Source organism: Prionailurus viverrinus, chromosome A3 (assembly GCF_022837055.1).
Source record: "Prionailurus viverrinus isolate Anna chromosome A3, UM_Priviv_1.0, whole genome shotgun sequence".
Taxonomy (NCBI): Eukaryota; Metazoa; Chordata; class Mammalia; order Carnivora; family Felidae; genus Prionailurus; species Prionailurus viverrinus.
Genome location: NC_062563.1, coordinates 8695706 through 8718266, shown reverse-complemented (window position 1 = coordinate 8718266; position 22561 = coordinate 8695706).

Here is a 22561-nt window from a genome sequence, read left to right as displayed (position 1 = left end):
GACTAGAACTATACAACGAGAATGGAGGGCTCTACATGAAAACCTGTGGGTTGAGGGCAGAGCAGGATGCAGAAGGAAATACGTAGCTTTAAGATGCATTTTCAAGGGGAAAAAAGATTGGCAACAAACATTAACTGAAGAAACTTGGAAAGAGTAACAAAATAATGTCAAAGAATGAAAGACAGGAATGGGCAAAGTTAAATGTAAAAATTGATAAAATAGAAACCAAAAAGGTCGGGGGGGGGGGTTGATCATTTCACAGATGAGGAAGCTGAAGTGTGAAAAGGTTAAAATAATGTGTCCAAACCTGACAGTTAGCAAGGGGCAGAAGAATTGAGACTTGAATCTGGATCTCTTTAGATTCTAGAGCCTGATTCCTTCCTTCCTTCCTTCCTTCCTTCCTTCCTTCCTTCTTTCCTTCCTTCTGTCCACCCTCCCTCCCTCCCTCTCTCTCTCCTTTCCTTCCTTCCTTTCAAGATTTTAATTTTTTTAATGTTTATTTATTTATTTATTTATTTCGAGAGAGAGAGAGGGAGAGAGAGTGCCAGCCTGGGAAAGGGCAGAGAGAGAATCCTAAGCATGGGATGGGAGCTCAATCCCATGAACTGTGAGATCATGACCTGAGCCGAAATCAAGAGTTGGACACTCAACTGACCGAGCCAACCAGGCACCCCAAGATTTTAAATTTCAAAATAGTCTCTACACCCAACGTGGGGCTTGAGCCCACAATCCCAAGATCAAGAGTCACACACTCCTCTGACGGAGCCAGCCAGGCACCCCCAGGGCCTAATTTCTTAACTACAGAGGGTTTGGCCTCTAAGGGCTCTCAAATGCTAACCATTCATCTTTCTTACAACTTTTTCTTTTGTTAATTTAATTTAAATTTATTATAATTTATTTATTTTTAATCCACATCCAATTAGTTAGCATATAGTGCAACAATGATTTCAGGAGTAGATTCCTTAACGCCCTTTACCTATTTCGCCCATCACCCCTCCCACAACCTCCAGTAACCCTCTGTTTGTTCTCTATATTTAAGAGTCTCTTCTGTTTCGTCCCCCTCCTTGTTTTTATATTATTTTTGCTTCCCTTCCCTTATGTTCATCTGTTCTGTGTCTTAAAGTCCTCATATGAGTGAAGTCATATGACTTTTGTCTTTCTCTGACTGACTAATTTCACTTAGCATAATACCCTCCAGTTCCATCGATGTAGTTGCAAATGGCAAGATTTCATTCTTTTTGATTGCAGAATAATACTCCATTGGATATATATATACCACATGTTTTTTACCCATTCATCCATCGATGGACATTTGGGCTCTTTCCATACTTTGGCTACTGTTGATCGTGCTGCTATAAACATGGGGGGTGTGTGTGTCCCTTCGAAACAGCACACCCGTATCCCGTGGAGAAATGCCTAGTGCAATTGCTGGGTTGTAGGGCAGTTCTATTTTTAATTTTTTGAGGAACCTCCATACTGTTTTCCAGAGTGGCCGCACCAGTTTGCATTCCCACCAACAACACAAAAGAGATCCTCTCTCTCCGCATCCTCGCCAACATCTGTTGTTACCTGAGTTGTTAATGTGAGTCATTCTGACAGGTGTGAGGTGCTATCTCATGGTGGTTTTGATTTGTATTTCCCCGATGATGACTGATGTTGAGCATTTCTTCACGTGTCGGTTGGCCATCTGGATGTCTTCTTTGGAGAAGTGTCTATTCATGTCTTTTGCCCATTTCTTCACTGGATTATTTGTTTTTTGGGTGTCGAGTTTGCTAAGTTCTTTATAGATTTTGGATGCTCACCCTTTATCTGATATGTCATTTGCAAATATCTTCTCCCATTCTGTCGGTCGCCTTTTAGTTTTGCCGATCGTTTCCTTCGCTGTACAGAAGCTTTTTATTTTGATGAGGTCCCAGTAGTTCATTTTTGCTTTTGTTTCCCTTGCCTCCGGAGACATGTGGAGTAAGAAGTTGCTGAGACTGAGGTCAAAGAGGTTTTCTGCCTGCCTTCTCCTTTGGCATCTTGATGGCTTCTTATCTTACGTTTAGGTTTAGGTCTTGCATCCATTTTGAGTTTATTTTTGTGTCTGGGGTAAGAATGGGGTCCAGGTTCATTCTTCGGCATGTCACTGTCCAGTTTTCCCAGCATCACTTGCTGAAGAGGCTGTCTCTATTCCATTGGATATTCTTGCCTGCTTTGCCAAAGATGAGTTGGCCATACGTTTGTGGGGCCATTTCTGGGTTCTCTATTCTGTTCCATTGATCTGAGTGTCTGTTCTTGTGCCAGTACCATACCGTCTTGATGATTACAGCTTTGTAGTATAGCTTGAAGTCCTGGATTGTGATGCCTCCAGATCTGGTTTTCTTTTTCAAGATTGCTTCGGCTATTCGGGGTCTTTCTGGTTCCATATACATTTTAGGATGTTTGCCCTAGCTCTGTGAAGGATGCTGGTGTCATTTTGATAGGGAGTGCTGTCTTTGTCATGACTTTGACAGAAAATGCACTCTGTTTGCCTCTAGAGGGCTGCTTCTGCCAACCCTACTACCTGCGAAGTGACCATGAAGCTGGGGGTCCCAGGGAGGGGAATTCGCTCTGTTCAGCCAGCCTCACCTGGCGAAGTACCCAGAGGAGAACCTGAAGGACTCTACTGACATTTCTGCATATGAAGGAGCGACTTTGGCCCTTTCGTTGCATCCTGAACTCATAGGGTGACCAGCTGGTTCCGACTGGCCCAGGACTTCCCCCGTTTCAACACTAAAATTTCCACGTCCCGGGAAACCCCTCAGTCCTTAGCAAGCTGGGATGGTTGGTCCCCTTAGCAGATTGCCCCCAGGGCTTGGGGATTCCAGAACCTTCTGAGGGTAGAGTCCTGAGAATCTAGGCCAGTGGTCTTCAAGAGCAGACTATGTATGTGGCTGAAAGTCGGGGCGTAGTGAGAAAAGGGGTTTCTGAGTTGAACAGACATCTGACTTCCCATCTGTCCCTGTGCAAGAAGCCAGCACCACGGTTCAGTTTTCTTATGTATAAAATGGAGATAATTAAAGGAAATGGTACACGCACCCCTCCCCCCCGCACCTGGTAACTGCGTGATAAATTTTAGTTCCCTCTTTTTAGACTGTGATTGAAAATCACTATAAGAAGTGGGCATAGAGAGCAGTTCTGCACATGTAGAAATTGCTTTTCAGAATATTTCCCCATGATGACGCCACTGTAAAATATCTCCTGGGAAGTGTCTTTTAGAATTTAGCATCTGGCAAATAAAGTCTTTCCCTGCCCCCCCGGGCTCCGACTTTGTTCTTTTTGTTTTGTTTTGTTTTGTTTTTATTTTTATTTTTTTTTTTACCAGATTTCTCCTCTTTATGGCCGGGCTCTTAGAAATTTCAGGGTCATATGCTGAAAATGTATGTAATTACTTCCCTTTAAAAAATTATTTACTTATTTTTTAATGTTTTATTTATTTTTGAGAGACAGAGAGAGACAGAGCGTGAGCTGGGGAGGAGCAGAGCGAGAGGGAGACACAGAATCTGAAGCAGGTTTCAGGCTCTGAGCTGTCGGCACAGAGCCCAATATGGGACTTGAACCCACAAACTGTGAAATCATGAGCTGAACCGAAGTCGGATGCTTAACCAACTGAGCCATCCGGGTTCCCTTGAAAATGTAATCATTTTACATGCCACTGACTCTTGGGGCACCCGGCTGGCTCAGTCGGTGGAGAATGCGACTCTTGATCTCGGGGTCATGAGTTCAAGCTCCATGTTGGGTGTTAGAGATTCCTTAAAAAGAAAATCTTTTCTCCAGAAACCAGTCCATAGACCTGCATGGCACCGTGGGACAGTGTGAAAATCGTTAGGCTAGATAAGCATCACAGGTTCTGCATCCATCGAAGTACAGCAAAGCTTTGCCACCTTAGTCTCTCGGACTTCTGTTTGTAGACACAACACCACATTATCAACAGTGGCTCAAATTTTATTGGCCTAGTCAGCCACCATTTTAATCAAGGATCTGGGAACCTTTTCCAAATGAATTTTTGTGGCCATCCAGAAATAAGTCACATTTGATAATTACATGGGTATTCCATTAAAATTTTTTTTTAAATGTTTATTTATTTTTGAGAGAGACAGAGCGTGAGCAGGGGAGGGGCAGAAAGAGAGGGAGACACAGAATCCGAAGCAGGCTCCAGGCTCTGAGCTGTCAGCACAGGGCTTGACGTGGGGCTCGAACTCGGGAACCGTGAGATCACGACCGGAGCCGAAGTCGGAGGCTTAACAGACTGAGTCACCCAGGCACCTCGATGAGTATTCCACTTTTAAATAATAAATCAGATTACTATGCATATACACTTAACAATACTGTATTATATATTTGAAAGTTGTTAACGGTAGATCTCTGAAGTTCTTATCGCAAGAAAAAAAAACTCACCATGTGAGGTGATGGTAAACTCATCGTAGTAATCATTTTGCAATACATACGTGTGTCAAATCATTATGTTGTACGCCTCATGTTATGTGCCAGTTATATCTCAATAAAATTGGAAAAGATAACAATAAAAAAAAGAAAACCTTGGGGCGCCTGGGTGGCGCAGTCGGTTAAGCGTCCGACTTCAGCCAGGTCACTATCTCGCGGTCCGGGAGTTTGAGCCCCGCGTCGGGCTCCGGGCTGATGGCTCGGAGCCTGGAGCCTGTTTCCGATTCTGTGTCTCCCTCTCTCTCTGCCCCTCCCCCGTTCATGCTCTGTCTCTCTCTGTCCCAAAAATAAATAAAAACGTTGAAAAAAAATTTTTTAAATGTAAATTAAAAAAAAAAAAACCTTAAAAAAAAAAGCGACTCTTAAGTAGTCTGTCCTCCTTTGAATGGACTCAATCCACTGACTTGTTCTTATTGGATATATACTATTGAGTTTTAAAAACGATATTTATTTTAAAGTTTATTTATTTTGAGAGAGACAGAGAGAGTGCCAGCAGAGGGAGAGGGAGAATCCCAAGCAGGTTCTGTAGTGTCAACGCAGAGCCCGTTACGGGGTTCGAACTCACCAAACTATGAGATCATAATGTGAGCTGAAATCAAGGGTCAGACACTTAACCAACTGAGCCACCCAGGCGCCCCTCCACAAAGTCATTCTAAGCTGAAGGTGATGCCGTGGATATATCTTACAAAGAGATAAGGAAAGTGAGGCCCAGAGAGCTTAAGACACTTGTCTAAGGTCACAAAGTCAGGTGGTCTGGCCCAGAGCCCAGACTCTCAACCACGACCCCTACCTGTCTGCAATGCCACACGCCTGTGACATCATCCCCAGGTCTCCTGAGCACAGCCAGTGGGACCGGCTTTCCTGGGAATCATTGATGCCGTGGCTTGCCAAGCAGATATGATTCAACACATTCGAACCAACTTGTAGGAGTCAAATTCCTCGGGCTCACTCTCTTTTCTTTTCTTTATATATATTTTAGTAATCTCTACACCCAACGTGGGGCTCAAACTCATGACCTCGAGATCAAGAGTCACATGCTTTTTCGACTGAGCCAGCCAGGCACCCCCTTGGGCTTTCTTTCTTTAATGTTTATTTATATTTGAGAGAGAGAGAGAGAGAGAGAGCGAGCATGAGCCGAGGGGGAGAGAGAGGGAGACACAGAATCCGAAGCAGGCTCCAGGCCCTGAGCTGTCAGCACAGAGCACAGAGCCCGACTCGGGGCTTGAACTCATGAACCGTGAGATCATGACCTGAGCCGAAGTCCGACGCTCAACCGGCTGAGCCACCCGGGCGCTCCAGGCTTGCTTTCTTGACAAAAGAGCAGGTCTTTGGATACAACAGCTGACAGTAAATAATACAATTTTAGGTGAAATTTGAGATTCACAGAACGGAAGGTAAGCAGAAGCAAGATAAAATGTCCTGATATTATGGGTATCACCTGTTTTTATACAGAACACCGGCAGATTCAATTTCTATAGCATCTTTTTAAAAAAATGTTTTCTTTTATTATGGTGAAATATACATAACATAAAGTTAGCCACGTTAACCATTTTTGAACGTACAATTCAGTCCCGTTGATGCCATTAACAATGCTGTGCAACCATCACCCCCATTTCCAGAAGTTTTCATTACCCTGGACAGAAACTCTGTTCTCATTAAACAATAATTCCCCATTCCCACAGCTACTTTCTGTTTCTATGAATTTGACTAGTCTAGGTATTTCCTGTAAGTAGAACCGTGCCATTTTTGTCCTTTTGGGTCTGGTTTCTTTCGCTTAGCTTAATGTTTTCAAGGTTCATCCACAATGTAGTATGTATGAGAGCTTTATTCCTTTTTAAGGCTGGCCACTATTCCATTGTATGCACACACCCCATTTTGTTTGTCCATCCTTCTGTGGATAGACACTTATGTTGCTTCTACCGTCTGTTGGTCGTGCTGTAATGCACAAGGAGGTCTGAGTACTTGTTTTCAATCCTTTTGGCTTCCATCTAGGAATAGACTTGCTGTTCGCTTGGTAATTCCATGTTGAACTTTTTGGAGAACTCCTTGATTCGGTTTTTGAACAGAATGTTTCCAAAAAGGAGAACAGGTAGACAAAGAAAAAAGAAACCACACCTAAACCTCAGAGCCCCGGCTCAGAAGAGGTGTTTTGCACTGATTATGTTCCCCCCCCCGCTTCCTATCAAGCATTCCATCTGTAATTCTGCTAGTTCACATTCAGAAAGAGAGACTTAGAAAAATAGGGTTTGGGGTTTTCTTTTAAGGCAAGCCTTTTCTTCAGAAGTCCTGATAAAATAAAACTTCTCTAGAACTTGAAACTATTTGAAAACTGTGCTTGATCTTCAAGCCAAAATAAGTCTCTTTTTCTGAGCCTACCTTGGTTTTACTGTTTGAGGTTGCCCGTGAATAATTGCACACGGCGCGACCAGCATGAGGCAAACTGTATCGATACATTTTTTTCCCCTCAAAGGTGTGTTTCCTTGGATTTGCGATCTTCCTGGTCGGATCACAGTTAGGAAGTCGATCTTCCTCGCTGAGACCTCACTTTCTAAGCAGGCAAGGTACCTACTATCTCAGACATGCAACATTTGATGTCACTTGTGTGACTTTTCTAAGACTGAAACTCGGCCACCAAGGTATAGTCAATGGAGGATAAAATTCTCTAGGAAAGTCAAAATATTTCAGGAATCTTAAATATTCTATTTGCACAGACAGTGAAGTATGCTCTCAATCCATGGAACCAGACCGTGTGGTAAACACCACTCCTCGAGGAGGAAAAGAAAAAAGAAAAAATCCACCCTGCCTCTATACTTGGTACACTTTGCTCTACGTATATTCTTGGACTGAGAGTTCCCCTCTACCAGTTCTGAGAAGCAATTTGTTATTTTTCTCTAAACCTTTCAGGGATGGCCAGACTTTCTTACTAGTTGAATCTAGTAAAATGCTGCAAGAATGTGCTTGCGTGCTATTGAATCTCTCCCTGGGAGCCCAGCTAGGGTTTCTTGCCAGAAGTAGAAATTGCCTCTTTCACAAATTCCCCTTCCTGAGCAAACGATGATAACCCACACTGGGGGCCACTAACACCCTATCGGTGTATTTTTAAACAAGAGAAAAGGGCTCCACCTTGTATCATAAATTACAGTAACATCATCGCTAACCACAGAGGTGCAGTTCCTGTGAGCAGAAACGAGTCTATTTCGGAATCTGGGGGATAAGCAGAAACTTTCTAATACAAGTACAGTGGCAGGCAGGCTGGTAGGGCATCTGGGGCGGGAGGAACCTTGGCTTGTCAGTTTCCACGGTGGAAATGCACCCACCAGGCCTGATTTCCGGCTTCCACCTGATGTCCCCAAACTCAGAGTCAGGAAGACACGTGTGGATCAGAGCCAGCACAGGGGAGCAAGACTGCTCTGCTCTCCAACTCTCCTTCGACTCAAGACCCAGGGGCCGAAATCTCCCGAAGCAGCAACATCCCATTTTTCTTTCTCGGAGAAAGTTAAAAATGAGGTTTTGCTACACCCGTATTCCGTCTCTGTACAAAATCCCAGAGGCTCTGCTAATCCTTTCCGAGTAACGGAATTTACTTAAATTGTTCCAAAGTTAATATTAGACCTCAACCACTGTTCTGATCCAGCGGATAAGCATTCTAAGAAATCAAATATTTTTTGGTATTAAGAAAAAAAAAAAAGGAATCTCATTAGTGCTTCCCTTTTTGTGGAGCTAATTGCCATTTAAAAATAATTGTCACGTGGACTTTAGGACTTGGAGTTATTTTAACAAAATGTTCTGGTCATGTTGATGTCATTCTAATGACATGTTATTGGTATTTTTCTGCTCCAAATGTGGATGTTTCCCAGGAAACTGACCAGTGGGAAGGAAGGTGGGTAGAAAGTGGAAGTGTGTCAGAGACTGTAAGTTAAGGTTCTGGTTAACTCTCGTACTTTAGGTTCCGGGGTAACTAAATCTTCTGGGGAGGAGAAGCTTTCTAATTTCTCAGGACAAAAAACAAACAAACAAACAAATCCCTTCTCTAGGATCCTCTGGGCTTCCTTAGTATCCCGCCCGAATCTCTGTGTAACATTTCTGCGGTGTTTTCCACACGGGTCTGGTGCTACTGATTCCTTTCCTTATTCTGTTAGATCAGGCTCTTCATCAAGGAGCTGGCGTCTCTGTGAACGCTCTCCAGTGCCCAGAAAAGCACCTGGATTTGTGGAATGAGTGACACAGATTGTTTTTTTTAACTAAAAGATATGGGGGCACCTGGGTGGCTCGGTCGGTTAAGCAGCATCCGACTTCGGCTCAGGTCATGCTCTCACAGCTCGTGGGTTCAAGCCCCGCGTCGGGCTCTGTGCTGATGGCTCGCAGCCTGGAGCCTGCTTCCGATTCTGTGTCTCCCCCTCCCCTGCTCACACCCTGTCTCCCTCTCTCAAAATAAATAAACATTAAAAAAATAAAGAAACTCAATGATAACATCCGGCCTTCTAGATTCTAATGGACTCCTCTTTTTTCGTGGATCCATCTTCCACAAGTGAGCCCCAGTTAGGCCCACTCCCATGATGGCTTGATTTAGCAAGGGATGCTAGGGCAGGCTGCACAGAGCTGAAGATGTTTACAACGACTCCAGCAAATGACAAGGCGCTGTGGTGTGGGTTGAGGTGGGAGGTTCGCAGCGCGGGCAGAGGGCAAGGCGTGTGGGGTTGAATCACAGCCTCATCACTCACCACCGAGAGAGGCCCTTTAATGGGTCTGAGTCTTGGTTTGTCAACTGTAAGCCGGGAACATGTCTAATGTTTAAGGATGTTGTAAAGATTAAAGGAGATCATGTACGCAAAAGGCATCATGGCTGACTGTCCAAAGTAAGCTTCACTCGGTCAATGTTGTTCCTGTCTCTTCCTTCTTTTCTTCCCCCGTCCACTTCCTAGTCTTGCTTCTTTTCCAGCTCATCTTTATTTATTTATTTGTTTTTCCAGCTCATCTTTAAAGTGGTGAAAACATACGTAACATAAAGCTTCCCATTTTCGCCATTTTAAGTGTGTCGTTCAGTGACGCGAAGTACCTTCATACTGTTGTTACGGAGGGAGCCATAACATCAGCCCTCCATCTCAAAAGCTTTGTCATCATCCCAGACTGAAACTGTCCCCATTAAACACGAACTCTTCATTCTCCCCAACCCCTTCCGCACCCCCGCCCCCTTGCCCACGGCAATCACCATTCTGCTCTCCGTCTCTATGGAATGGACTATTCTGGGGACCGCGTATCAGTGGAATCCTATGCTATTGGTCCTTCTGCGTCTGGCTTACTTCCCTTAACACAATGTCTTCAAGGTTCACCCATATTGTAGTCTGTGTCTGGATTGCAGTCCTTTTTAAGGCCAAATAGTATTCCGTTGTTTGCACCCACCCCGTTTTGTTTATTCACTTGTCTGTTGATGAACGCCTGGGTTGTCCCCGCCCTTTGGCTATTGTGAGTGGTGCTTCTGTGAACACGGGTGCACACGTATCTGTTCCAGCCACTTCCCCTTTCAAAAGTGGGCTCTATTGGGGCGCCTGGGTGGCTCAGTCGGTTAAGCGCCCGATGTCAGCTCAGGTCACGATCTTGCGGTTTGTGAGTTCGAGCCCCGCGTCGGGCTCTGTGCCGACAGCTCGGCGCCTGGAGTCTGCTTCAGATTCTGTGTGTCTGTCTCTGCCCCTCCCCTGCCCGTGTTCTTGCTCTCTCTCTCAGAGAATACATATTAAAAAAAAATGTTTTTTAAGTGGGCTCTATTCTCACCCCAAATATTGTTGGTAAAGGTTCTAGAACAACTTGAAACCTCTTCCTTCCTCCTAGAGATCTTGCCCAGCCCCGCCACCCCCCTTCTCAAAGAGCCTCTGACTGTCACTCTCCAGCTCTCCCCTTAGCTTTATGTTTCTCATGAACGTCCTCATCATCTGATACCCTAGATATCGATCTGTTTATTAACTGTCTCCAGGGACTACTGTGTCAATTCCCGGACAGCAGGGATTGGCTTTGACTGTATTCCAGCTCTCAGGACAGTTTCTGGCGTACAGTGGGAGCTCAAAGAAAATGTGGTGAATAGCTAAATGGCAACCGGTTGCCTTACCTCTGCCTGGCTCTCACCCGCTCCACCCGGAGTGCAGCTGGGGCCCCGACCTCGTGGGAGGAACGTGTCTATCAGGCCTGTAGGAAAGGGCAGGCAGCCGGGCCCCGGGGTCGTCTGGACGGACAAACACCAGCGTAGGCTCACCTGCAGCCAGAGACGCAAGCCAAGCTTTCGAGTTGTTGGGCATCTTGAACGATCCCACGTGGGGAAGTCCAGGCCCTTCCCTGGACTCAGTCTGACAGGCAGCCTCGGTCCCCAAGGTCCCGGAGCAAGCTCTGACTCACACCTGCTAACAAAAGCGAGTCAGGCTTCAGTGAGGACGGCGCATGATGCCCGGCAGTCTCCTTTCAAAACAAACCCACCTCCCCTGCTCCCTCCAGATCGTTTCGTGCAAAAACATGGCCTCGTGGCCACTGGCTCAGCCGACTGCCGCTTCCTTCCCAAGCCGTTCGTTGGGACGCTTTTTCTTCTCTCTCTTTCTTTTCCTGTTCTTGTGGTTTCTCAAAGACCCCCACTTGCTCAGGCCCAGACCTGCCGCAGCGACAGAGAGACGATGCAGCAAAGCCGAAAGCCCCGGGGAGCAGGCCCGAGATGGGAAGTGGGCCCCCTGCCCCCGCCCTTCACTCAGCTACTCACTTAGTCCGAGGTTGAAAGGGACAAAACGAATGCCCTCTGCCAACTCAAAAACCCGTTATTTGGTTTCCTCCTGGTCTGTGCATGTTAGAAATAAGCCGTCCACCTGCTCCCCGGCTAGCTGCGTAAACGGGGACTAGTTCCTGAACTCCTCTGGGCCTCAGGTGTCCTCATTCCTAGAAGGAAGCGGTTGGAGTAATAACAAACACCAACAACAAACGGGAATGTCACGAGCACAGACGCGACACGGGGGAGCTCGAATTCCATAGAACTCGTTCTGGAAAGGGTCTTTGCAGGGAAACCTCGGAGTCCTAGCTTTGCTCTGACGTCCTCGGCTTGGAGGTCTCAAGAGTTCCCAGATCCTTCTGCAGAAATCCTGGAAACCAGGAAACCTGGAAACCCACCTCTGTGGGAAATAAGGCAGTTTATCCCAAGGCGGGGGTTCCGGGGGTGGGGGGATTTGGCCTTCAGGGGCGTGGGGAGGTGTCTGGACAGAGTTTGGCAGTCCCGGCTGGGGAAGGGGGCCGCTAACGGCGTCTACTGGGTAAGGCCAGAGATGGTGCTAACCTTCCCACAATGCACAAGGCAGCGCGGCAGCAGAGGGCTGTCCGGCCTCCAATGTCACGGGCTGAGGTGGAGAAGCCGCGCCCGCTGGTGGGCCTGGTGTGAACCGTCTGCAAATGCTCCTTTTCTCTGCCGAGCCTTCCCTCCGTACCCGCGGCCCTTCCCCACGCAGGTGCTTGTTAACCCGCACGGGTCCATCAGATCCGGCTGTGATGCCTTGATTTCATTCATTCTCTCCACAAACACTTAGTGAGAATCCCCCCCCGCCCCCCCCCCCCCCAGCCCCGCACCTGCTCCCGCTGTAGGTGTTGGGGAAGACAGAGGTGAACACAGTAGGGGGCGATGCCCTCGGTTCCCATACCGCCCCCAAGTGGAAGTTTAAAGGAAAACAGAGGAGCCCCCACCCCCCACCCCCCCAGCTGGCCCAGGGGTGTGGCTGGCGGGGCCTTGGGTGGGCACCACTACCCCCCTCTCCCTTCAAACCACATCCCTGAAGGTCCTGCCTGTGCCTCCCGGGCCCGGACACTGGGTGTGAATGACCGTGCTTTGCGAAGCCCGGGGTTAGCGATGCCTTTTTTTTTTTTTTTTTTTAATGTTCATTTTTGACAGAGAGAGAGAGACAAAGCATGAGCAGGGGAGGGGCAGAGAGAGAGGGAGACCCAGAATCTGAAGCAGGCTCCAGGCCCCGAGCCGTCAGCACAGAGCCCGACGCGGGCTCGAACTTACGGACTGTGAGATCATCACCTGAGCCGAAGTCGGACGCTTAACCGACTGAGCCACCCAGGAGCCCCTAGCGATGCCTTTTTGGAAGGCACCAGCTCCATCAGCTGTCTGCCTGACCTAGAGACCGTGCTCTTCCAGTGCCGTCGATTGAAACGGGGGCTGGCAGAAAATGCGGGCTCTGCGGGCCACTTTGCAGGGCAGCTGGGGTGGGAGGTTGACGTGGTAAAACCTTCTGGTCTTTCTTTTTTGAAGTTGATTTATTTATTTTGAGAGAGAGAGCATGAGCATGGGTGGGGAGAGAGAGAGAGAGAGAGAGAGAGAGAGAGAGAGGGAATCCCAAGCAGGCTCAGTGCTGCCCATGCAGAGTCCGATGCTGGGGTTGAACCCACCAACCGTGAGATCATGACCTGAGATGAAATCAAGAGTGGGAAGCTTAACCGACTGAGTCACCCAGGTGCTCCAAACCTTTCTAGTCTTAACTTTTTTTAGTTAGTTTGTTTATTTATTTATTTATTTATTTGGAGAGAGAAAGAGAGAGAGCAGGAGAGGGGCAGAGAGAGAGGGAGAGAGAATCCCAAGCAGGCTCAGCACTGTCAGCACAGAGCCCGATGCGAGGCCCGAACTCACAAGCCAAGAGATCGTAACCTGAGCCGGAATCAAGAGTCGGACAGGTAACCACCTGAGCCCCCCAGGTGCCCCACTGAATGCGCCTTAGTCCCTCTAGTTTGCTCAGAAACTTCTGCCCCTGCCCTGCCTCTTTCTCCTCACTCTCCTTCCCTTGTCCCCCATGTTTCCAAGGTCACCCTGGCTCCCGTTACCTTCGTGGCTTTCCCTGCCCCTCGTTCCCCCCTCCCCCCACGCCCCCCACCTCCTCCCCTGAGCACTCTAACTTGGTCTCTGTCTCCAGAGGAGAGAGAGCGTCCTTGAGCTGCACGTGGAGATCATTTTCTCAGGGGCCACCGGGAACGGTCAGTAGAGCTCGCTCTCCAGACCTCCCCTCCCCCACCAAATATACTTCCCGTTGGTTCCCTCCTCACCATCCCCCTCATCCCATCTGGGGTCTGGCGAGGACTTCCTTGCCCAAACTTTCCCCCCACCAGCCTGACGATGCCACGGAACTCTCTGGAAGCCTAACCATTCATTCCAAGGCAGTCTGGTGGCTATGGGTGCAGGCTCTGGAGCCAGACAGCCCAAACACGTATGCTGACCCCACCATTTCCTAGCTGTGTGACCTTGGACACGTCACTCAATCTCACTGTACCTCAGTTTCCTTATCTCTAAAATGGGCAGAATGATTGCCCCCCGCCTCTTCGGGTTTTATGAAGGCTAACCGAGTGAATATATATCAAATGCCCAGAATGATATCTGGCATGTAAGTCCTCAATACAGATAGCAATGTTTCCCCCCCTTTTTGGGCGCCCTTCGAGATCAAGAACTTTCTGTGCCACAAAATATCCATCGCTGTATTTGTTTAGAGCTACCGAGCTGCTCTACGCACGTCTGCTCCTCCCCGTTGGTCCACACAGAGTTTCATCTCCTCTAATCCTTGAGCCTGTACGTGGAGGCTTTGCAGGAACCTCAGCCCCTCCTCTCAAGGAGCGAAACAAAACTCATGAAAATTGACGCAAAGACGTTTTGTTTGGCCTTCACGGGCAAAGTCAGCTTCAAGGTGCACGCCCTGAGTAGGCTCGCTTAGTTAAATGCTCACGTGGCTGTCCACGTCTTGAAATTCTTAATAATTTCGAACCGGGGGCCCCGCGTTCTCGGTTTACATCGGGCCCTGCAAATTGGGAAGCTGTTCACAAGCCGGCTGGCACCGTTAACTATTCTTCTGAAACATTCTTTAACTGCATTAAAAAAGGGGGAGATTTTCCTATGAAAGTTTCTCGCTCCTCCGAAGCGATCGGCAGGTCTGACCATGCTGAGCTGGTTTTTCTGCACAGCAAAGAATTACCTGGGGCTGAACATCTCCTTCTTGTCTGTCACCTGCAGTCCTTTACTGAGCCGTCTGCTGTGTGGGCTCGGGAGTCTGTGTCCCCAGACCTACTCTTTGCAGTGCCCACGTGAGCCACTTTATAGGACAGACCGGGGTACAAAATGGCCCACGCACAGAGCTCCAGCTTTTCCTTAGAACCAGAACTGCCTTCTGTGTGGTCCTTACACGGGGCTGGTCTGCTGCTTTCGACAGATTAGCTGCATGGAATCCAAGCAGAAGTTGGAATTGTGCTTTGTGTGGTATTGCTTTTTTGTTGTTTCATTTTTCCTCCCCAGTATCCAGTATCTATTGTATTTTACAAAGCGTCTGCCCGTAACCGATCGGAAAATCAAAGGAAACTGGTCCTGCGGCTTAGCAAGACTCCACAGACCTTTTCTTGCTCCAGGCTGACTTTGTACCCGGGCCGCCTTCTTCACCTGTAGCCACAGGTACACATAGGTTTATACCCGGTAGAAAAGCCAACAAAGCAAAAACCTTCGGTAGATGGAACCCCAGCTAGATTTCACGACCTCAGGTGAGTTTCACAGCGTGAGTTGGGTAACGAGGCTCTTCCCACTTAATGGATGGGGAAACTGAGCCTGAGAGAGATTAAGTAACTTGTCTTTTTCTTGTTGTTTTGTTTACAAAACATACCTTTTTGTGTGTAGACGACGAAGCAGGAGCCAGAAGCCCCTGTTTCAACCCAAGTTCTCATACAATGTGTGCTGGATGTGACATGTTCTCTCTCTTTTCATCCGTAAAATGGGGTCAATGTAAATTCCTGCCACCTGGGGCTGTCGGGGTGGGGGGAGCTGCAATGACGCTTAGCATAGTGCTTCGCAAATAAGAGATACTCTCAATAAAACTGAGCTGTTATCGTCAGAACTCCTGCTCGGGCCATCAGCCGGACAGGCGCTCCGCCACACGATGCGCCGCTTTCTGGTGGCTTCGGGGGTCCAGGCGCGTGGGCACGTCCCCGCTGCACCCAGATCCAGGCAGAGTCTTTCCCTCCCACTCTTCCTATTGGCTGAGAACGGAGCCGATTATAAAACTGTAGCGCTTGGCTGTCACTGATTGGAGGAGGCGCAGGGGCCGCGGGGCGGTATCCGGGCTGGGATGCTGGGACGGAAGGAGATCGTCGGTAGAAGCAGGTGAAATCAGAGCGAAGCGTGTAGTTTAGTGACGAGTGTATCGCACCGCTGTCCGATCTCTTCGTTTTCATAGACGAACTACGGTTCTGTAACACGTTCGTGATAGAGGAAGTCGAGAAGGCGACCCAGGAACTAACCCTCTGTACTTTTAACCTCTTTTGTAAATTTCAAATTATTTCTATATAAAAATACCATGGCGGGGGTTGGTGGTGGGGGGGGAGGAAAACAGTACAGTTTAGACGTTTCCCATCTTCCCCCGAGACACGTTAATATTACAGTCATACATTATATTGGGGGAGGTGTTAGTTAAACGTTTAAGTACATACTTATTTAAAAAATGATTTAAACTTTTACGTTCCCTACTTATTTAAAAAATCATTTATATTAAACATCTATATTTGTTTATATTAAAATCTATATTATATATATTTACTTATTATATATATATGTATTTTATTTTATATATAAAATTGCCAGAGTACCAAGTTCATCAGGTGCAAAAGGTTGTTGAATCTCCTTTAAACCGTGTCTCAAGTGACCAGTTCCCTTCCTTGGAGAAAACTTGTTTTACAAGTTTCTCATGTATCTTTCCGGAGCCATTCTGTGAATATACAGGCAATCTCTTTGATGGGCGCCAGGTACGTTTTGTTTGTTTTTATTTCACAGTGTATTTTGGAGATTGCTTCATATCTGTGAAGAAGTTCCTCATTCTATTTTTCTTGCTACATAGTATTCCATTTAACTAACATGCAATCGGTCTCCCCTGGCTGAACATTTGAATAATATTCTGCTCCTTTGCTCTTGCAGACAGCGCTGCAATAAACAGCCAGGTACACTATTTCACGAGCGTGGGAGTCCATCTGAGGAATAAATTCCTAGGGGCCATGCATACATTTCACAGAACAGGAAAAGCGAATCGCAGCCAAATTTTTCCCATTCAGGACTCGAGAGGTGATAAAACATATTCTCGAGTGCCAGCATTTTGTGTTGGAAGTGCCATGTTCAAGGAAAGGCTTCATTCTCCAGCACAACAGAGGCAAGAGGGCACGCTTCAAACAGCTAATCTGGCGATAATAACCTCCCGAAAGCAGAGGGGCAGACAATAGTACCAATAAGTTTACACACTTGAGAAATGACTTGAAAATAATTGGGGCTGGTATAGCCATCTGCCTGGTTCTTTCTTTCAAGAGCCAACACGTTTATTCCACCCAGGCACCAGGAGAGCCCCTCTCTGGCATCAGCACACTCTGCGGTCATTGGAGGAGGCAGTGTGTTTCTGTAAAAGCCCTTGGAACTGGCATGGAAGAAAGATGCTTCCTTTCTCTTTTCCCCTGACTGCCAATTGGAGAAGACGGCTTGTTTTACTTGTTAGGTTTTGGGTTTTTTTTTGTTTTTTTTTTTTTTAGAGAGAGAGCGAGCAAACAGGGGCATGGGGAAAGAGAAGCAGAGAAAGAATCTCAGGCAGGCTCCACACCCAGCGCCAAGTCTGATGCGGGGCTCAATCCCACCACCCTGGGATCATGACATGAGCGGAAATCAAGAGCCGGACGCTCAAGCAACTGAACCACCCCGGCGCCCTTTGCTTCTTGGTTTTAAAAACCTTTTCCGTGGCTTGCGAAAGCTAATGTTTCAGTTCGCTCAGAAAGAAAGACTTCATTTCATTAGCTCCTGAGTTTTTTTTATATCAGTCCCAGCTGGGGGTACTTGTCTATGCTGTTCATGAGTTGATCCTACAAAGCCCCGAGTGGGCACTCTGCCACCAAAAGATATATTGATAATTAAGAAGGATAATAAAATTAGAATACCTACTGTGTCTTGAGAATTTATGGTTTCGCATGCATTGTCACTTTTAATTCCACAAGAACCTTGTGAGATAAAGCCGTTATTATCTATACGTTCTAGGAAGAAAACTGAGGTCTGCAGAGGTTGAATTATCCTTAAGTTTCTGCAGCTAGTAAATAGTAGAGAATCCGGATTTCTGTCCAAAACAAATGCTCTGGAACATAGTCCAGAAGTGATTTTCAACCCAAGGGTGATTTTGCCTCCCGGAAGACATTTGACAATGTCTGGAGACGTTTTTGGTTGTCACAACAGAGTAGGGAGTGCTGTTAGCATCTAGTGAATAGAAGCCAGGGATGCCGCTAAACATTCTACAGGGTACAGGACAGCTCCCCAGAACGAAGAATGTTCTAGCCCCAGGTGTCGAAGTGCCATGTTTGAGACCTCTTGTGATACAGGGACAGGTAGTTCCATCCAAAGCATTTCAGATTGCTATTTGTATTCTCTATTTTGCTGGGACCCATGTACTCAAATTAAATACAGTGTGATCAACATTATGAGACTTTGAATTATGTACACTTGTGTTTCTTTGAAATTTTATTTATTTATTTATTTATTTATTTATTTTAATTTTTTTTTTCAACGTTTATTTATTTTTGGGACAGAGAGAGACAGAGCATGAACGGGGGAGAGGCAGAGAGAGAGGGAGACACAGAATCGGAAACAGGCTCCAGGCTCTGAGCCATCAGCCCAGAGCCCGACGCGGGGCTCGAACTCCCGGACCACGAGATCCGTGACCTGGCTGAAGTTGGACGCTTAACCGACTGCGCCACCCAGGCGCCCCTGAAATTTTAAAAATTATATGCATTTAAAATAGTGTTATATAAAATATCAAAGGGGCGTCTGGATGGCTCAGTCAGTCGAGCATCCAATTTTGGCTCAGGTCACGATCTCATGGTTTCGTCTGTGGGTTGGAGCCCTGCATCAGGCTGTCTGCTGACAGTCCAGAGACTGCTTTGGATCGTCTGCACCCCCCCCCCCCCCCCCCGCTCTGCCCTTCCCCAGTTCGCATGCTCTCTCTCTCTCAAAAATAAGCATTAACAAATTTTAAAAATAAAATAAAATACTAAAAATGTGTTATCGACCACAAAATTTGATGTACTGTGAACGTCCTCTCAAATTGCAAATTTGTCAAGAAACATAATTTTGGAGCCAGGAAGTTGAGGGAGTTATAAAGCGTTTATGGTATAGGCACATGACAATGCCGGTAAGCTGGCAAAGAGAAATGTTTTGAATTGTCCGATTCATTCAGTTGCAAATCCCTTGCAAAAAATACACCGGCCCTGTGTGGAGAACCCAATGAAAGAACGGTAGGCATTCTTTGATTTATATTTTTGATTTATCTCAAATCTATATAGATTCGCCATAAACTATCCTTTAACCAATACCCTAGGCTCGTGCATAATGCTTCACAAAGTATTCCTCAGATAATTTGCACTTATCAAACTTGTAATTATCTCAACAAATACGAAGTTGTCTTTGAATGAGACTATTTCCATAACATACAAAGCTGGATAATTTTAGATTGTTCCCGTGTGTGCGAGTCTCCCGGAACGTCTGTGGGCATCTGGAGGCGAAAAGTGTGTTTATTCTTCAGTGCAAATGATTGTCATTGTCGTGAGAGACACTGGAAGAGACGACACAGGATTGCTCCGACCTTGCAGCAGATATCAGGGGAAATGCCTCTTCCAGCTCAGATGTTCCTTGAATGGTCTTTGTCAACGGGAGTTAACAGCAAGGATGACGAAGAAACGCTGCGGTCATGATGGAGGACTGCTTGGTTCACCTGTTATATTTGGGCCTATTCGCTTTTCAGCGAACTGAGTCACCCTGAGGTGCAATGCATTTTCCCAGAGATAGAAAGGGAGAGAGTGAAACAAGGCCAGACAGGAACTATTTTCGGGCTTGGGGGCCGGACAGCCTCTGTCGGAATTCCTAAACGTTGCCTTTGTAGTGGGAAAGCAGCCATAAACAATAGATAAATGAGTGAACGTGGCTGTTTTCCAATAAAGCTTTATTTACAAAGGCGGGCAGCGGGCCTCGTTGATCAAACCCTGGAGTAAAGCATAAATAGATAAAGATACAGATATGAATAGGTATAAATAGATACTTGGGCTGTGGCAGAGAATGTTAATTGCCTCTTTACCACCCATTTCTCCTTCTTCTTTAAGAACAGAACCTTCATGCTGTAGAGGCCAACTGTAGCCTCAACTCTTGCCAATAAAGGTGATTCTTGAAATGAAAGCAGAAAACCTAGACGAGATGTCTGGGAATGCTCTGTAAAGAGGCCTCATCCAGCTGGCGGGTGATATTTTGCCTTCCACTTTTCTTTTTTCTTGCTTGGAACATGGGAACGATTGCTGGCACTCCAGTGGCTATTTTGTGACTAAGAGGGCAAGTCCAAGAACACGTCAGAAACCTCATCCTTCTTCTTCTTCTTTTTTTTTTAAGTGTTTTGGGGTGCCTGGGTGTCTCAGTTTGGTTAAGCAACTGACTTCAGCTCAGGTGATAATCTTGTGATTCGTGAGTTCATGTCCGCTCAGAGCCTGCTTTGCATCCTCTGTCCCCCTGTCTCTCTACCCCTACCCCACTCTCTCTCAGAAATAAATAAACATTGTTTCCTGCGAAGTTTATTCATTTAAGTAATCTCTACACCCAACATGGGGCTCAAATTCATGCCCCCAAGATTAAGACCAACATGCTGTACCTACTGAGCCAGCCAGTTGCCCAGAAACCTCATCCCCTTATGTCGCTGAGCCAGTGAACCAAAGCCAACAGCAGCTGACCTCCAGACTTCTTAAAGGAGAAACAACCCTTACAAGCTTAAGCCACTGGTTAAGTCAGGTCTCTAGTTGCTGTATAACCAAACTTCTGATACATGTTGATAAGGATCACGGATGTAATCGTTCAACGTACAAATATTAGAAGCAACGGTTAGTTAAGGCTATGTTAACTATGCAGAGCCAGGATTTACAACTGAAGATTCTGAATCCATCGGATCTGGTGGCCAATCCTGACTCCAGACCTTGGATAATTACTTTCTCTATGGCTCAGTTTCTTCTTCCGCAAAATAGGAATAATGTTACGTGACTTACGATGTTATTGAAAGCCTTAGATATAAATGCGTGCGTGTATAAAGTGACTGGCACTTTATATTTGGGAGTAAGTGCTCCCAAAATATTAACCTAATATGATTGTCACTGTTACCATTAATTTGTTGAATTACCATTGCCATCTGGTGAGTGACCATTCGCCTCTTTGAAAGAAGGCTATCGCTGGGGACGATTAGTGACGGCATTTCTTCGCCACCACTCACTTTGTGGGCCTCCCCTCCATTATTAGAACAATCCATAGAAATCCACCCACGGTCTCCGGGTTTTTCGTAGTTATTATACGTCTGGCAGAGCGCAAGGTTCTGGGAGTTCCGAGATGAGGAAGACGGTTCCTGTCTTCAGTAAGCAACAGCCACCTGCAAAACAATTAAACATTTGAAAAACAGTATTGAGTGGACGCTAGGAAGATGAAATGGGCATGGTGGGGAGAAACAGGGCTTTGGTTCTACATCGTTGTGTGGAAAGGCTCTAGAAATATAGGGGAACTGGAATCTAAATGTAAGTAATGAAGAGAGTGGTTTCTAATATTATCTGTTATGAATAGCCAAAGATCATAAGAGGGAGAATTTTAAATGTTTATTTATTTGGGGGAGAGCGCCAGCGGGGGAGGGGCAAAGGGCAGGGGACAGAGGATCTGAAGCTGGCTCTGTACTGGCAGGCTGACATCAGCGAGCCCGACGTGGGGCTGGAACTCACAAACTGCAAGATCGTGACCTGAGCTGAACGGAGCCACCCAAGCGCCCCATAAGAGGAATACTGTTGAGATCGCTGACATGTTATATATTGCTCTTTTTCTCCTCTTGATCCGCTCTTCAGCCTGCCTCCCTTTCTGGCCTGTATGGACAGACTCTTCCGCTCTGGTTTCCACTTGGGTCTGGCCAGCGCGAGGCACCTGCGGGAGACTGGCAGAAGGGCAGTGAGGTCGGGGTATTTCTTTGCCCAGCTCCCCGCCTGCCCCCGGCTGGCTGCTTCCTCTACTGAAGGTCGCCCGCTCTTATCAGGTGGCTTTCTCCCTCAGCTACTTTCTTCGGGTCCTGGCCACCACACCCTACCCTTGTGTCTTCTGGCCTGGGGGCAGGTCAGGGTCCCTGACGAAATTGCTAGCCTCAGAGTGCTCACCGGGTCTTACTCCTCTCTCTCAGCCGTGCTCACGCCTTTGCAGTCCTCCCTATTTCAGGAAGGTGTCCGGTGTTTGCGTGGACCCACAGACGCAGTTGCTAGCAAGGGCAAGATCTGAGTGAAGTGGCCCGAGGCCAGGGCGACAGGGAAGGGCGGTGACTGCGGCGTCCTGGGCAGCGCTGGACCGACAGCTGTTCCTCAGCTCTGGCAGCTTGTGCCGTTTGGAGAGCTGACCCTCGGGGCTGCCAGACCTTCTAAGTTGTGGGTGGAAACTAAAAATACTCATTAAAAAATTTTTTTTGATGTTTATTTATTTATTAAAATTGTTTCAAGTTTATTTAGTTACTTTGAGAGAGATGGAGACAGCGCGAGTGGGGGAGGGGCAGAGAGAGAGGGAGAGAGAGGATCCGAAGCGGGTTCTGCGCCGAGAGTGGAGAGCCTGACGAGGGGCTCAAACTCACGAACCGTGAGATCATGACCTGAGCCAAAGTCCGACGCTTAACCGACTAAGCCACCCAGGTGACCCGAGAATTGCTCTAAGGCTGCACCCAGGTAAGAACCCACAGTATGATTGTGGAGCCTGAATGCCTCATCTGGGGCTCTCACCTCCTTCCTTCCTTCCTTCCTTCCTTCCTTCCTTCCTCCTTCCTATTTGTTTATTTATTTATTTACTTATTTATTTATTGAAAGTAACCTTTATGCCAAATGTGGGGCTCAAACTCACGACCGTGAGATCAAGTCAGGCGCCCCCTCCCATCTTCTTCATTAACTGGGTCGCCTTGAGTGGGGCACTGGGCTTCAGCGTTTCTTCGCTGTCTATATCTGTGTCTGAATCAACTTTTTTTTTAAACTCGGATTTTATGATGTTAATCTGGGGTCC